Below are 12,741 nucleotides of genomic sequence, written 5' to 3' on the forward strand. Positions count from 1 at the left end.
GGTCTGAACCAAATTTCATGGTGGTAGGTGTGCCCAAAGGAATTTCATTTCTGTAATTGTGGAGAGGGGGCTGCTGTCTGCCTGGAGCAGGCACAACCTCTCTGCTCCCACGGGTGGGAAGGCTGCAGCATCCCGTGTGTGGTGGGCATCCCATCCATTGCTGCCACCTGAGTGGAGAGTGGGGGTGTGAGGAGGAGTTTGAGCTGATGAACCACCTGAGGTTGTGTTGGAAACTGGAGGGAAGCATCCTAGGGAGCACCCATACACATCCAGGCTTCAGTACATCCATGAGGCACCTCTTTAATTAGGTGAAACCATAAAGGAAATAAAGATTTACATTTTTCTCTCTGATGGGATTGTACTTGAGTTAATTGCTTCTAAAATGAGACCATAACTTTTAGCAAGGAGGATGGGTAGCTACTGTTCAGATTTCATTTTGATAATTTTCTTAATACTTTGTTTTACATCAGAAACCTAGTTTGAGATTCAAGAGGCCACTTTTATGTTTGAGCCACTGGCGCACTGAGAAGTCATGCTAAACAAAAGTCATGCTAAACTTGATTACTGATGGATTTTTTTCCTTCCATCTTTGCCCTTGCTGCAATACACGTGTGTTTTCTTGCTGTGATGTTTCTGAGAGGCTGTGGGAAATGGGGTTATTAATAAACACTTTCAGTAAGTACATTAATGAGTGTATTTTATGTATATGACTGCACATCTGCATACATTACATGCTCCAGGGCTTTATCCAGAAAGGCAGTTTTCCTTCTGGAAATAAAGTGAAACAAGTTTTAACCAAGGAATTTGTTTTAAGTGGATTAGGTTGCTAAAAAATTTCATTTGAGTTCAGTGATGGCAGACTCAGGTCCAGTATTGTAATACTTCATATCAAATGGCATAAATTCCTTTGATACAGGACTTATCTAGTAGTCCTTGTAGTCTTTTAAAGAAAGATTTAGAGAGAGCTTTTAATTCATACTGATTTTCTTTCTTAAAAGAAGTTGATTTTTTTGTCATGAAAAATTCATATATATTACACTAATTAAGAAGTGCATGCACCAGATCTGTCTAGACATAATTTTTGTAGGTTTTTTCTCCTTCCTCTTCCACCTCTCCTCTAGTGCAGACTTTTTGAACTGGCTCCTTTCAGAAGAGAGTCACTTCTTTACAAAAGCTTAGGTGTTTGCACAGGCTGGGCTTTTAAAAAACATTTTTAATCTATCCTATTATTTTCCATATCCTATAGCAATATATAATGGCCTTTATTAGGATGGTTACAATGTCTTTTTAAATCCCCAAATAACACTTGGCATGTCAGGATTATATATAAGCATAACCTTTTTTTTGAGCGTGTCTGGAAATCACAAGGAGCCTGATGGACGCTTATTTTTCACAGGCTGCTGTTCTAACCCCCCTAAGGCAATCAGGAGAGAGCTTGCAGTAGTGTATGTAATGTGAATAATTTTGGATACATTTCTTTTTCATTTCTCTAAGATGCCTGTAAAAGAGTCAGGCTTCTGGAGCTTCTCATCACCTGCTTTCTGCAATCCCAGCCCATTTGCTGTGTCTTGTAAGGAGCACCTGAAATCACTGGTCACATTTGAGGGTAGTCCTAAAAAGGTTAGAATGATTTTTCTTTTTTTTCCCCCCAGTTATTTTTTCCCATCAGTCAGAACTCGTACTGCTGTATTGGAATGGAAATGTACAGAAGAGACAGGGTTCACTGCTTACAAACCTGTTTGTTTGTTAATTTGGTTCTTTAAAATTCAAATTTATAGCTATAAACGATGCTTAACTGCAAGAAGAATTTACATAAATACACAATTTCTTGTTTCCCTACTCTTAACGCTTTCAAAGCAAAATGAGATCCATGTTTAAAGTACACATCATAGCTTCAGTAGAAGTTTTGGCATGCATACGTGTATTTTCAGGATGGGTCTTTGGTCTGTTTAATGCAGGAAGTGCAACAGTGATCTCCTTAAACTCTGTCAGTGTTTATTACAGAAAATAAAATCACAAATTTTGGGGGAAAACAAGCTCTCTATTTGTTCAAAAGTTAATTAAACAGTAGCAAACAACCTTTGAATGGGTTTTGAATTTACAGAAACTTTATTAGAATGGAAACAGGCATGGATGTTGAGCAGATTCTGGTGGGTGTGTTTGAAGAGCTGTTAAGGTATGGACTTGCATGAGGGTACTTAGAGAAGTGTATATGTACAAAAGCAGAAAGAGTTACACTGCTGTAACTTCATTCCCAATTAACCTGTTTTCTTGGAATATTATGTTTATTTTTATCTCTGAGAGCAACCCTGTCTTTTCTCTCATGAGAAATGCTATGTGAGACAAAAGGGAAAGTCGACTTTAGACTTATTTCTCTCTGCAAGTTGTTTTGCATTAATAAACAATGATATTTAATACTGGAAATGTGTGAAGGGAGGAAATGAGCAGTGTTTTCCCTGTGTTCCAGTGTCTGTATCTCAGTTTGGGTGCATAAGTGTGCACTGAAATTCCACAAAAATGGAAACATTTGCTCTGTCTCAGATCATGGATTGTGTAAAGGTTCGGTGTTAGCTGGTGGAGTGTGCAGGGCATGGCAAGATTGTGTTAGGCTGCCAAGAGATAACAAAACCATGCAGGTGAATGTTTAGGAGATTCACTGGAGCTGGTACGTGACTATTTACAGGCACTTCCATCCCTGAGAGGCCTTGAGAGGTTTCATTTCAAGTGATGCTCCTTACAGAGGGTCAGAGTCCTGATGCAGAGAGCTTCCCTTGCCTGGAGCAATGCTCTGGGGGTCTCGGTGCCTCTCTGTACCACTTCAGCAATCTGACAAACTGACCTCAGAATGAGATGGCTTTGCAAAGTCTCATTCTGATGCTGGCACAAGTTTTGTTAGAGATCGAATAATTTCCCAGGGTCGTCATTCAAACAGCAATTGGCCTAATCCAGAAGTAGAGGAGAAAAAGTCCTTTTTTCTTGTTGGGGTAGGATAGGCTATCAGTGTCTCTGTAATGTTCCCTCATGGATTAAGTGCTGCTCCCCTGTAGATACACCAGACATCAATCTTGCCAGCAAAGAAGGGAAGCACCTCTGAGCTGGCCATCAGTTCTGGGTATATGCTATCATCATTTCACTCTGGGGAGATGTGACATCTGTCACTTTTTCCTGTGGGATTTGGGGACTATTGAGTGTTGAGAGTGACAGCTGCTTCAGTGAGCCTGGCAGCATTGATCTGAGCCTGGAGAGTCCTCGTGGCTTTGCTGAGGTGACCTTCTCCCAGGGTGGGCTTTGCAAAGGGATCTGCAGCTTCCCTACGTTCTGTGTCGTTATGAACCTGCCTTTTCTTCTCCCTGGTGCTGACAGCTCGTTCATCTGGAGGTAGGGCACACATTGATATTCCAGTGCAGCTCTTCAGCTGCTGGAGGTGTTGGCACATCACAGGGATCTGTGGGAAACCCTCCCTTTTGTATGTGTGTGTGTGTGTGTGGGTTCCAGCCTTGCCCACGGAGCCACTGGCACCAGCCAGATCCCCCATCTGCATCCTGCACCCTCATCCCTGTCAGCGGCTTACATCACTGACAAACCTCCTCAAGTGGTTCCCTAAAAGCATTTTTTTTAAGCTCCTCCCAAATAAATTCCTTAAGATTAAAAATATATGGCTTGTAATAATGTCTCTATCTATTTTGTATGAAGGTGGTGCATAGCTCTATCTGCCTGCTAAATGCTGCATATTGTTTAAAGCCTGTCTTGTGCTTTTTCTTATTGATTAATCTAAAATACAAATTTACAATTGATTCTCGAGTCTTGGATGCTGCTGAAAACCTCTGCTAGGAATAGATTTATATAGATGATATTCACTGATGTTTCCAGCACATGGAAATATACTGAAGCACTATTTTTAGATGTTTTATATGCAGTCAAAAGCTTTTTGCTCACCCTCTCTCCTGTACTTTTATTTCTTGCAGTTTGGAGAGTTTTGGATTAAAATAAAGGGAAAATTAGGAACAACAATCAATTTACCCTTAGCCTTACAGTCCCTTATTACAATTGCTAATTTATCAGTGGGTAGGTACCTCTCTTTTGTAATGGATATTGAGGGTAATTTTAAATGCAACTCTTAAGCTTAACCAATTTACATAGTACTCTGGGAGATTAGTCGCTTCTGCATAAAGAGCTGTGTGCATTCCAGGGGTGTTCTGGAGCCCTCTTGTGTGGTTTTTTGAATGTTTGTTGTAATAATAATTGATTTCCCTAGCAAGGTGTTGACCTCTAAGTAAGTATTGTAGATGGAAGCAGTAAAACTTTGGAAAATTGCTTGGAAGTTTTTGGTTGGAGCAGTTTTTCTCAGCTCACAATTGTGTTGTGTTTGAAAGATGGGGTTGGGGTCCAGGAAAAGTGTTGGATTTTATATTCTGTGCAGGCTGGTTCCATTCTTCTGAGTTTGAGGTTCCTTGGTTTTGGTTGGTGTTATTTTGGTTTTTTTTTCTACCATCAAATGATTTTCAGTGAAACAGAAGCTGTATTTTCCTCTCTTCTGTCCTTCCCTTCTATCTCTGTATATTTACTCTCCTTGTTTTTTCAAGCCATTAACATCGTTAGCATCAGGACAGAAAATGTGAGAGCCACTAAATAGGATTATGTTAAAATGATGATTTAATTGAGCTCTTACACAGGATAAGAAGATTGTCTTGTTTTGCTGAGCTGCAGTTTATGGAGGTCCTTGGCAAGAGGAAGCCAAGTTGCTTTCGGCATTCATTAGCACCAAATCCAAATCACTGCTAAATTTGTTTAGCAGGAAAAGTAACAAATAGAGGAAAAGCAGAGCCCATGATTTTAAGTGTATTTATATTTGCAAATATGTGTTTTCCTGCAATTCAGAGGAAATTCTTCCCACAGGACAAAAATTCTTGGTTTTTTTTTCCCCTTTCTTTTAGAGTTGAAATGGTCCTATGAAACATTTGCTGGCATGACAAAATCCCACTCTTGAAAGTAGGACAGGAGACATTTTCCACTTTCTACAGATCAATCTTTTTGTATAACTCAAAGCAATTGCAGTCCTTTAAAAAAGGACTCAGGTACTGAGTAAAAATTACATAGTAAGTGGAGTTTAACTCTAGTTGTAACCCAGTTCCCTGCTAGTTTTACCACATAAAGAAAAAAGTATCCACAGAATTATGACCCAGCTCTTGTACCAACTCTGCCAAATATTGCCTGGTAGGCCAATTTTTAAAGAAATGCTCAAGGCTTGCAATATATTTATTTCTGCCATTTAAATTCTAATTTAATTTTAGATTTGTTTATGTAATCAGATATATTGGATTACTGCTGCTATCAAGTCCTGTATTTAGTTCAGACTCCCATCTTTCTGAAGGAAGAAAATGCTGCAGGAATGTAAAATAGTTCAAATAATGTGGAATTCAAGCCTTTGGGAGTAGATGCAGCTTTTAATACTGAGAGCATTTGTAAAAGAAGTTCTAAATACTTTCAGTTAGCAAGACTATTTTATTCAGGTATAAGTACAGCTTTTTCACTGCAGAAGCTGTTAATTTCTCTTAGTGTGAACCCACAAAGAGAGCTTCTGCCAGCACTGATTTTTCCAGAAGGTTGGCTCAAATTTTATTTAAATTCTGAAACACATAGAAGGGAAGGCTGGAGTCTGGTAAACATCCATCTGGGTGTGCTTTTACAGAAGGCTTTATGCATTAATTGACTTATTAATGCAGCTAAAGGGGAAAAGTGTAAAAAATGAGCAGGGAAACCTGCAAAAGCCTGATTGGTTTACCTTGGCTAGTGTGACAGATGTGTTTTTGAACATCTGTCTGCTGTAACCATCCCAAACTTCAGTGGACAAAGTGCAAATCAGGAATGGATAATTGGAACTGAGGAATTTCAGCAGGTTCCTCCTACTGCTGGGTTCCTAAAATACCCCTGTAGGCCTGTCTTGGCGCTGGAGTTGTTTTCCATCCTTGTCCTGAAACAGTGTTTTATATGCCTTGCTTGCAGCTTACAGGTGTGCCCTGTAGGACTGTCTAGAAATAGTTATATATGTTATATATATGGTATATGTATAAAATATATCTGTTTTACTTTGCTGTTAAGGCTGAGATGCAGTTTTAAATCAAAAGTAGCCAGTGAACATGACTAATTTCTCTAGCAGCATTTATTGCATAGGCCATGTCTATTCTTCCTTTAACCAGATGGAATCTAGTCCATACTGTGGTTATCAAATTTTGAGTTATTTAACCCCGTACATTTAAATAAAAAAGCCTTTTTTTAAATGGTGCACATAGCTGCTAAGAGTGAAGTAAATAACATTTTTTGTAATTGCAGTTATTGGATTTATAGGTACTTTCTGCCTGTTTCAAAGAGAAGGATGAGTAAGGCTTTAAGAGAGGGTTGAAAGCAAGTGTGATGAATAGATAAAAGCAAGAGAAGTCAAAGATAGATTTAAATTGTATTTTAATATAGACTTTAGTAATATGGTAAAAATAGATATAATCATGAAACCTGACTATCTTAATACATTCCTGCAAGGCAACCTTAATTCCAGGATTTCTTAAATGCTGATTATTTGTAACTGTAAAATTGCTATAGTATCCTCTTTTGGATATAATGTATTGTGTCTAGAGTTTCCTCTCCAATCGTCTCCAAGGGAGGAAAAAAAGGCAAAAAACAATAGAGAAGAATATGTGAGAGTGATGAAAATGACTCCCAGGGAATTAGAAAATAGAAGAGAAATGCAAGTGAATAAAGGGCTAGTTAGGAGAAGGAACAAAATGCTGTAGGGTGAGAAAAGGGGTAAGAAAACAAGCTGAGAAAAGGTGGTAGATGTAATAAAATTATATCTGTTGCCATTTGGAAGAAATCAGCTAGTTTAGTATGGGGGAGAATTAAGGGCAAAGGATAGAAAGGATTTGAGGATTAAGGACAAGGTGCTCAGGAGGCGATGTGCAGCAGGTGATGAAACAGGTGGCAGAACTGAATGGAGAAAGGAGAATGTACTGAGATGGGGAAAGTTCTGATTGTGGGACTTGGATGAGGGCAACCACAGCCTCAGATCTCATGTCAGTTTGCATGAGCTTGGCAGACTGAGCTCTGCTGGCAACAGAAACAAAACAGAATTTGGGGACAGGGTCAAGTGCCTTGTGAGATTCACAGCTCTCTGGTCCTGCTTTGAGCAGAAGGTTTGGCTGAAGCAGGGATGTGCCAGCCTGTCCTGTCCTGGGGGTGAGGAATGACCTGCCCTGGTGACTGTACCCACAGGGAAGAGTGGTCAGAGCAGGCAAGCAGCCTTTGGGGCAGTGCAGATAATTGTGTGATGGGAAAGGAGGTGGCTCAAATGAAGCTGTGAATGTGGAGCTGTGGGAATGGGCAGCTGTGTAAATTCACTGTGGTTCACTGATCACCTTGCAGAACTCAGGGAGGAAATGTATCTTCCTTTTTCCTCCTCTCATGCCTATCGTCTTCAGCAAATCTGTGCCTTAATGATATTAAGGAGACATAAAATAGAAAATTGTATTTGAAATCAAATTAATGTCCTATTTCAGTGAATGAGATTGTTGAAATAAAGCTGCAGAACTCATAAGGACACTACAATCACTGGGCAAAAATAAATCCACACAGAGCCATATCCCTCAGACACAGTCCCTGTGAGATCCAGTGGTGGAATAGGAGATGGAAGGACTCTGGGTGGCTCTGAGTTTTTGCTGATGGAATACATGTTCCTAAAGCAACAGGAGAGACTCAGAGGATAGGTGGAAGTTAAGGGAAGTCTCTGCTGGAAAGGTGCAGAAGGAAATGGAGGGAGAAATAAAATTTGAGCACCGGTGAGCAGTGTGTCCTATGGGGCAGGGAGACAAGACCCAGGCTGACACTGTCTGCAGTAGGAGATTTTGGTTTTGTGGAAGTGTTTCATCCAGGTTTGATGTTTGTGTGTATTTCACTCTGCCTGAATTGCCTCAGTAGTAGTTTTGGCCTGTTTTCTCTGCTCAGGTGCTTAATTTTTTAGTTCAGACCAACCACTGCTGAATGCATGAATGGAACCATTTTTTTGGTGGAACTGGCAGAGAGAAAATTCAAAAAGATTAATCCTTTTGGTGTGGGAAGGGTTGTTAATCAGGGACTCACCAGGAAAAGTAGTTCTGAATCCTTGTGGGCAGCACCAGCAGGGAAACCAGACAACAGTTTAAGTTGCATGTTGAAGCTCTGAAATATAAAATTAACTGATAATTTTCATAGGTCACGCTCTTTCCCATAAACCAAACTCATCTGCTCTCCTGGAGGGAGACAGAACAACTGGTCTGACTTCTCATTATCTCTTCCTATGGCGTTCCCTTATTGAATTACTGCCGGGTAGAGGCAGCAGATGCTCATCAAGCCACTGCAGGACTCCTCTGTTAATTGAACTGTGATGGGGATGACAGCAGGGAAGGTCAGGATGATGGCACCAGTGATGTAACGTGAACTCTGGTAAGAACAACCTGCACAGGCAATTGACCTTGCTTAAACAGTGTCACAACGAGGTCTTTTAGCAGTTCATATAATTATGGTTATTTTTTGTATCAATACTGCTATAGTGTCAGGGTCCCCTGTGCGAATCGTATTATATCGTGTTCAGGACAAATATATTTTTCACCCTAAAGAGATAAGATTTTCCGATGTGGTAAAATACAGTGAGGGACCATAGCCAGCAACAGGAGAAAAGAAATGGGAATGGGAAAGGCAACAGAATCACAGAATTCCTGACCAGATCTATGGTTGTACTCAGCTGTTGCTCCAATTGCTTTGACTAGTAGTGTCATCCTTTCTAACCACCTGTGACAATGTGGAGCTTTTTGTTGCTGCCGTGCATAGTTAATCCTGGGTTTAAAGCAAGTTCACTTTTAAATAAATGTGCAGGTATTATGAGTGGGTTCTGATAGGAAACCCCACATTTTTACACCAGGTTCTGCAGCTCTTGCCAAGTGCCTGGGAATGCCTGAGTTTCGGGCACACATCCCAGGGCCAGGTGCTGACCTGGAGCAGGTGCCTGGTGCTCTTCCCTCCCTGGAGGGGGTGATGGGGTGTGCTGCTGTGATGGGGCACTTGGCTACTCTGTGTGTCTTCTGGAGAGGCAAATCAATCCTGGGTGCTGCCATGGAGGGGGAAAGGAGGGCTGGAAAACTTCCCTGGAGTCCTAAATGTGGCAGTGTGAGGAAACTTGGTAAAAGGAGCAGCTTGTGCATTTCTGAAAATGAATTCCAGCTAAAACGCAGATGCTGCTTCTCAGTACAAGCCTTATACCACTGCACTGTGTTTCTCTTGGTGAGTTGGAGTCTGTGTGGCAATCAGTAAAAGCTGAATTCAGAGTGCAGTGTGTGCACGTTGGCATCTGTGTGTGTGTGTGCAGGAAGCAAATTTTACAGGTTCTTTATACCAATATTTGGGTTTTTTAATATGTGTTTTTTAGCTTTCACTAAGGCTTTATTTTTTATCTTTATTTTTTATTTAATTTTTAATCTTTATTTTTTAATTTTAGCAATATGGTTTTTGAACCCTTTTGTTACAGTGTCTGCCTGGCCCACTAACATCAATGCTGCAAAGTAAATAGAAGGAGCATCAACAAATCAGTATTAAGGAATCACAAAATATTTTTTTATTAATTTTGACAAATCAAGGTATAATTTTTTAAAATACATGTTCTGACATGGGACCTGACTTATACAGGGTTTTATTTTGTAGCAATGATAAAGCCTTGGTTATAGGAGACTTCATCACAAGGTTTTGTGGATGGTGCTTGATAGGAAATGAAGAGATCCAGTGTCAGAGCTTGATGAACTCTGTAGAGCCTGTGTTCAGTGCTTGCCATGCATTGTGCTCTTCATTTTGCTCTTTATTTTCTCCTTTCCTATAAGTTTGTTCCTTGGTGCACTGAAATAAACAGCTGATGGCAGAGGACGCATTGGAATAAATGTTTATTTCAGCACTTTGGAAATGAGTTTTTTGAAATGGGATCTATTTTGTGGATGTGTGTGTGTGTCTCTTCTTATTAGCTCATTTGGGTATGGGCTACAGCTAGGTAGTGCAAATGGCAAAATGCTAATGACTACCTACAAATAGAGGTACAGATCTTGTGGGAAATAAATTATTCTTAGTGTGTGTTAGAGCAGGAGGAAAATTATACATGTAAGAAGTACTGAGGGTGGCCTCTGCATGTTTGGCTGGCTGTTTTAGCCAAAGTCACCAGTGGTTAGAAGTTGAACACTGAACCCCACATTGTCTCCCCAGAACTGATTAACAGGTAAAACAGTCAGATTTTCTGCCTATTTGCAGTGGTTTCTTTGGTGAGGGGTTTGGGTGTGTGCATTGCTCTGGTTGATGTGTGGAAGTGCAGAATGTAACAATTCAAATTGGAGATGAGCTTCAGCTACGCCAGTCCTGTGACAGGGAGGCAGATGGTCCTTCCCTGCGAAGCAGAGCCCAAGTCTTTGTGAGCTCATATGCTTGATTGTATTATTCTGACCTTGTGTTCAAGATTGATAAACTCTACGTGGTGGCCATATTCCAGTGAGGAGAGGAAAAAACTCCCTGACCTACAGCCTATGATGCTGTACTAATGTCAAATAATATAAAGTAATATCAGAATGCAGAAGAAAATCACTGCAGTAAAGCAATTTAATTTCTGAACTGAAAGCACTTTAATGGAAATGCTCAGGAAATCTGCCATTGTTCTAGCAGCAGAGGTTATGAGGTTGTTTATTCTTTTTTTGAAACTCTGCTGCCTTGTAATTGGTGACTTTGAACCTTTCTGTTGTTTTCCATGTGAATGGTCCTGCTGCTAAAGTAGGGACATGGCTCTCTACTCACTCTGATTTCCAGGTTTGCCTTTTAAAGGAAAATAATTTCAAATACTAGTTTTCAAATGGTATTATAATGCTGAATGTGCATTATATGCAATGCTTTGCCAGTGAAGTGAGAGTAATCCTCTTTGAACAAAAACTTGCAATAGCATTTACTGAAATGGTGTTGGAAGTATTGCCAGCTCCCTTTGCCTTTGTTTAATTGCAATTTAACAGTAATCCAAGATCTGTGCAACTGTGACAGCAATTCTTAGATACAGCTGAGTTTCAAAGGACCTTCAGTTCATCCATTGCCAATGATAAAAGCTTCAGCAGAGCAGTGTATTGATAATAGACTCAAACTTTTCTCTAGCCATTGAAAAATAAACAAAAAGAAACTTTTTTTGTCCCTCAAAGCTATGAAGTTTTGTTGTTACAGAAAGGATGTTCTATAATGTGAAGAAATCACAGAACTTCCAGGCTGTGTTCTGCTGTGCTGGCTGAGAAGGCTGGCATGAGGCATTCAGCTATAATGTGTAAGGGTTGTAAACATAACCTAGATAAAATAACCCCCCAAAATTATTTATCCCCCAAAAAATGGGCCTTTGTAAGTTTCTAGGGTGACTGTTGGTGTGTTGATGAGATGTTTGATTTGAGTTTCTGCAGCCTTTTTTTTGTATTTAATTAAATATATAAAAGTGCACGAGCAGCCTGAAAAGGTTACTTAAAAGTTGTTGGACACTTTCTCTGTTCTGCTGCTCAGAAAAAAATAAAATCAATTCCTGAGTTCAGGAGAGAAGCCTATTGACAGACTTGAGCATTTTGATCTTAATTGCTCTGCACTTGTTCCTGCTGCAAGGGGTATGATAATGGCCTGAAGCACATTTGTGAAGGTAAATTACCCTACTTTGAGTGCTGATACAACACCAAAAGGTCTGTGGCTCTTAAATCCCATTGAGAATTCCAGGGACTGGATTTCACTCGGGTCACACTGAATGCAGTGTGTAGAGGGAGAGGTTGGGGAGCTCTTGGTTGTTGAGCATCATTTCTGCTCTCAGTGGGCCTGGGGGCTGTGGGTGGCTGTGTCATGGACAGGATGGTGCCTTGCACAAATTCCTGAGTCCTTGCCTTGGAAGTCTCCTGCCCTTCTGAGGGAGTGTGAATCACCCATGTTTGTGTGCAAACGAAGCAAGTTTTGCTTCAGCTGTGTTTAACTGAACCAGGTTCCTGGGAAGAGTCTGCAAACCCCATTCACTTTATATTCTTGAAAGTCAAGTGTGTTCCCGTGGAGTCCATTGGAAGTACTCAGAGTGAAGGAGAAGTAAGAGCAGCATTGTTTAACTGAGCAGTTCTGCTCCAGCACTGTTGTAATTAAAGTTGTTCTACTGATGGAAAGTCTATTCTCTGGTGTTTTCCTTAATGTAGTCATAATGCATCAGTCTGAGCTCCCTTGCTGGAACATCTTTCATTATAATCCACTTAGCTAAGTTTATAATTAAGCTTCTAAATTCAAACCTGCTTTTGTTACATTTTTAGGTTGTGCAGAGACTGAAGGAGGAAAACTTAGGATTCGTGTTTTTTACCCCAAACAGGTTGATGTAAGTTAAGAAGCAATTAATTGGCAGTACAGTAGTTTCATATGTTTGCTTTTAAATTCCTGGGTCTTCTATAGCTTTGGAACAAGAATTGGATGCAATTGAATAGAAGAATAAAGGAAAATATTAATAGATTCTTACTGTTTTGACTATGGACATCTCTAAGATACCCAAGCTTTCAAAAATAACTGGTGATGATAGTCATGATTTACTGAGCTTTCTAGCAGTGGATTTTCGAGGAAGGTTGTTGAAGTTTATATCTGAAGATGGACCATGAAATTTCTATTGAGCTTTGCAGATTTGGAGGTTGTGCAGGATTCCTCCCACGC

At 40.1% G+C, this 12,741-nt stretch overlaps 1 protein-coding gene across 3 annotated transcripts in view; it reads left to right on the plus strand.

The window, feature by feature from the left end:
- Positions 1–12,741, plus strand: part of THSD7B (thrombospondin type 1 domain containing 7B) — a 299,304-nt gene that overhangs the window by 37,945 nt on the left and 248,618 nt on the right. Inside the window, exon 1 of one of the 3 annotated variants that reach the window (XM_054277758.1) lies at positions 1,557–1,620. The exons of the other annotated variants lie outside the window; for them this stretch is intronic. The gene's annotated coding sequence lies outside the window, so the exon portion shown is untranslated. Of the gene's footprint in view, positions 1–1,556; positions 1,621–12,741 lie in introns of those variants that run through there. 3 annotated transcript variants of the gene reach the window in all.

The sequence above is a fragment of the Melozone crissalis genome, unplaced genomic scaffold (assembly GCF_028551555.1).
Source record: "Melozone crissalis strain CALT ecotype California unplaced genomic scaffold, PUWL_Pcris_2 ptg000023l_1, whole genome shotgun sequence".
NCBI classification, from domain to species: domain Eukaryota; kingdom Metazoa; phylum Chordata; class Aves; order Passeriformes; family Passerellidae; genus Melozone; species Melozone crissalis.